The sequence below is a fragment of the Cyprinus carpio genome, chromosome A23 (genome assembly GCF_018340385.1).
Source record: "Cyprinus carpio isolate SPL01 chromosome A23, ASM1834038v1, whole genome shotgun sequence".
NCBI classification, from domain to species: domain Eukaryota; kingdom Metazoa; phylum Chordata; class Actinopteri; order Cypriniformes; family Cyprinidae; genus Cyprinus; species Cyprinus carpio.
The window spans coordinates 25,032,460-25,037,734 of NC_056594.1; positions in this window are offsets into that span (position 1 = coordinate 25,032,460).

Consider the following 5,275-nt stretch of genomic DNA (forward strand, 5'->3'; position numbering starts at 1 on the left):
TCTTTGAGGGGTATACTACTATTGACCTCCATTCATCTCCTGCACTTTCCGTCCCCAGAGCGCCCCTCATATGGCATCAAAATGGGAATCCGCAGGAATCCAGCCTGCAGAAGCCGGGAAGTGTAGTGGGAGAGTGGAAACTTCGCCGCCATATTAGATATCTCTTTCGCTTTATACTCCCGGCAGCGCTAACGCATCTCACTCGGAAAGCACTGGCTTCTTGCCAAGTCGGGCATTTTTTTTTTTCCGCCGAATTGGGCTATTTTAACACTGGTGCCAGCAGCCTGTTTTCATGTTCATATGGCTGAAGCGACCACATTACCGTGATATGCATAGTGCAGCGCCTGGAACAGCAAAATTTTTACAAGAGTGAAAACACCTGAGATGATTGCTGGCTTTATAAAAGTACTGGCTTCCGGAGAACCTGCATAAATCCTTCGGCCGCACCTCGAACTCGCTGTATCGTTTTGCCACTCGCTCTGAGAAAATTCCGAAGTTCTCCGTGTATCATCCAACACTACTAAACGGCCGCAAACATTCACCGCGACACCAGAGCAATGTTGAGAGTAATGTCAAACTCGCAATAGTTTGCAGGAGACTAACTTAACTATATGCAAGTAACCCAGGGAAAGTCGGGTAATAAGTCACGCGGGGGGAACCATTCCAGCTCAAAAAAAATAAAAATAAACCTTCTTTCTGTATTAAATTTAACATATGCATAAATATATTATATGTGTGTGTGTGTGTGTGTGTGTGTGTGTGTGTGTGTGTGTGTGTGTGTGTGTGTATTTGTGTATATGTAACGGGAAAAATATTATAGTTGAGGATTAGTAAATCCTGTTGTAATCTGATCGCGCTTCCTATTGCTGCGCTGGTGGCGCTATAGCGCACTGAGTTCGAACGATCAGCAGCAGCTAGAGAGAACTGCTTGTGTGTGAGTCGTTTGTGTTTGCAGGCTCTGTTTAGAAAGTTAAAAAATTTGGTTTGCATATGAAGGTAGACAGGTTTCTGTAAGGAATTGGCACACAGTGACACCACCGATTTTTGAGCGTGTTTTCTGTCTGCTATTATGCTTTTTGACAGGCTCATTCAGGGGCGCAGAAGATGTTTTAGGCCGTGCTTTTTGCAGCGCCGCTGGGTGGGGGCAAGTTATGAAGAGGTATTTTAGTGATATGTTATTTCAACCGCAAAATAGCTTCACTCCATTAATACATAAATGTATTGAAGCTTCTCGAACCGCTTATCATCAAAATCCTTAATACATTTTTTAAAGTATTTCTGTAGCAAAACGCCATTGTGCAGTCACAATCCATGTAATGTTAACATTAAAAGTGTTTTTTTACTATGATTAAAGCACAGTGCTCGCGGCAACCACAGATTACTATTATACCACAATTATTTCGCAGGTAAAGGCCACGCCTGCTCATGTATGCTTCACTAGCACAAATAACAGGCCGAATGGTAAATCACCATAAACATAAAACCGGCCAACGGCACTCCAGGTGTTATTTTAAGCAAATCGAACGGAGTGTAGATTATACTCCACTGCTTTAAAATCAGAGACGGACATCGGAAGTGGTGGTTATGTTTATAGCCGCGCGTATGGTTTTGGTTGTCGTTGTTATGGAGCACGTATAACTCTCTGTGGCGAGTATTTGAAGTGCCAGTAAAACGTAAGTTATATTGCTCTTTGTACTAGGTAAGGATTTTTATCACGTGTGGTGACCGAGATTATGGGCAGTACAAATTAAATACAATCGGATATGTGTTGTTAAAAATATTTAGTCATTACTTGCAAATGTTCGTTCAAATTTACTTTTAGAACGATTGGTTTGAGCACGTTAAACAACACGGCATTACCCATAAACACGTAACACTGCACAACATTAACCCAATCAACAAATCATTTAACAAATAGCTGTAAGTTGTAACGTGATAATATAGTATAACATTTCACGTTCCTTGCAGTTCATTAATTATGATGACATAAAATAATACGATCATATATACAGGTAATACAAAAACGAATAAATTACCTCATCCGTGATCATGATTCGTTTATCCAATTTAGATACATTGCTATGGTGAAAACCCATTAAAAACGACATCTCCCATCGTCACCTGCTTTATAGCGTCATCAAGCTTCGCCTTTGTTATTGTTGGAAATGCGCCCTCTTGTGGTCAATTACAAAAGTCACATACTGGAGCTTTAAATCTACAAAAGCAGTTCAATGAAGTGCAGCGAGTGATTCCCTCTTTTCTTTTATTGTTAGATTAACATTAATGATACATAATACAGACTTCCTATACTGTAATGCACGGATCTATTATAATGTTACACATCAGATGTTTTCCCCCAACAGTTCCGTAAGCGTTCACTTAAGACAGAGCAGATGATGTTTGCGTGAATTCTGAAATAATGTAATTCTGTATGTGTGTATTTATTGGGATTGCCAGCACGGGTCACATATGACGTCGTTAAACCGTGCAGAAGTACCAAATTGTCACAGTTTTAATGACGTACAGAACGCAATGCCTCAGAAAATCTGATCTGTCTGTTTACATGACAGTCGCATTGCCACATATCTGATTTAGATCCGATTTATTTCCACATATGAATGAGGCCTGAAACCGATCTCGAAATATCCGAATGCATGTATTTTTTTCCCGTTTACACTGTCATAGAACAGATCCGATCTTTGTCACATATGAGCAAAAAAACGGAATTGGGTCACATTTAACTGCAGTGTAAACGAGGCCTAAAAAGCTTTTATGAAGGGGTGTGTTGTGCACAACAGGTTTTTCAGCACAGTTTTGATCATGTTGATCATTTAGAAGTCTTAGAAATTTGTACAGGTGGCTTTAAATTCCACAGAAAACAAAAGAAAATTTTTTGATGTTTTACACATTTATGTAAATGTGATAATGTCCATCTCTCTCTCTCTGTAAAGGCGAAGACTGTTCAAGCTTTCTGCATCTTTTCAGTACTGATTGTGATAAAGTGGCCTCATTATCATGCAGTCACCTGTGATGGACAGGCATGTTTTACAGAGAATTTAGCACTTATTATCTCAGGCTAAACGCTTTCGGATGTAAATGTATTCCCACTGTGTATTTTTCAAAAATTACAGCTCAGGTTCCTCAGAGCTCTGCGATGGGCTGCCTGAACGAGGACAGACTTTCCTCATTATTGACGGCCTGCCAACATGTCCCAGAGGCGTGGCAGGAAATAGACAGGCTGAGGACGCAGCCATGGGCGGGACCCAGAGCTGACTGATGGCCTGTTGAGAGGCGGGCGGGCGGTTCGGGGGAAGTTTGGCAGGGAAAACAGATCAATGCTCAGTGACAGCAAGCCCTCAAAGACCTAAAGAGTCACGATGTGTGAATGTAGAGAGCGCCTGTCACCTTCACACACACACACGGACACGTCTGTGAAAAAACCTTGAATTATTTATGTCCACAATTAACTGATTTCCCACACCTCGGTGCATAAATGATCACGATATTTAGGCCATTTTATTATTGATCAAAAAGCAGTTTAATATTCTCGACCATCCAAAAGTCATGCGATATCATAGTTGACACATCAGCTGGTTTTTTGAAGCTAAACATAATCTATGTACAGAATGGTAAATCCATGGCAAAGGTTTTGAAAAATGAGGCGACATGCAGGTTTCAACCGCACCCTTTTCAACCTCAGAACCATGGCCACAGTGAGGCGGAGGACCAGCGGCGGGGAAGAGGGAGCAGCTTTTGTAGCAGAGCCGGGAAGCCATTACGGCACAAAGCAGCTGACCTTTGAGTCACTTCAGACTGATTTGATAGGAAGATGGGGTAAAGAACAACATTAAAATCCAGCCAGATCTACTCCATTTATTTGATTGGGGTGGAAGTTTAAGTTAACTGGAGGTACAACAGCAAAGGATCGTAGCAGCTGGAAAACAATGTAGTTATTAGATTAGTCAATATCTTGTCTTCAACTGAGACGCTCAAATACATTCTCACAAAAATGTTTATTGCCCTTGCACTCAGAGGATTTCTTGTAGGTACCATAAACTAGAAGGCTCAATCCATTCTCAAAAGACGGATGAGACCACTTATACTTCCATCACAATAATAAAACTTGAAGATTAGAAAGTACAAAAATATGCCTTCACAATTGTAGCTTTCTGCTGAATTCATTGTGTAAGGGATGCACTGGAGTACTTACATTTGGTGAGTCAAAATCATTTTTGTATGTTGTTTTGTTAAATATAAAATAATGTGAATAAATTGCTTATTATATTCCAAATAGCAGAGCCTAGAGAGAACTACTGCTGTGGATGGAGCTAGATTATATCTCATCATGACTCACCATTCGAAGTTTTTTTTTTGTCTACGTGCAAAACACAGCCATACGGACCTATCATCAACACATAAGAAAAAATGTGCAAGCTGTTGAAGAGTGGGTGAGACTGGGCCTGATTGTAAAAGTGCCACTCAGTGTGTACATGTATCTATCTATATACTGCGGCAAAAAAGTGCAGTAACACTAAGTAAACACATCAGATGTCAATGGCAGGAAAAATGTCACCCGCATATCTACTCTGAAGTGACCGCTCAGGTGGTTTGTTAGAATAACATGACAACACAGCGTTTATGGGGGTTGAAAAATGCAAAAAACTTTTGAAACAGGCTGAATTGAAAAACACAAATTCCATGAAATTGTGTAAATGATGCAGCAGGCAGAATCCAGCCAATGCGAGAGAGAGGCTATTTGCAGCAACTCAAAATGGTACTAGTCGGTAGTTTGTATAGCCTACACGAGTGACTCGTATGCACTACTGACAATGTCACTGCATGCTCCTAATGAGATTTAAGGATGGTATCCTGGGGTATCAACTCCTCCCCAGGTCTGGACCAGCACATCACTAGCTTCCTCTGGATGGTCTGACTTGCAACCCAACAACAACAGATGGACCCCGAAAAATAATGTCCCAGAGTTGTGGTATTGGATTTAGTTCACGGTTAAGCGTGGGGGACATTCAATAGTGTGTCAATTCCTTCATCCTCCTGGAACTGACTGCATACTCTCGCCTAAAATATAAGCCCTATAATCCATTATGGCACAGTGCATGGCAGGAATAACAAGGACCCAGTGCACCTGTGTAGGGTCTGACAACGGGTTCAAGGATTCCATCCCAGATACCAAGGCAGTAGTAAGTGTGCCATGTGTCTGAGCCTGTAGAGGTCTCTGTGTTCCTCCATGGATATGCCTCCAAGACCATCACTGACC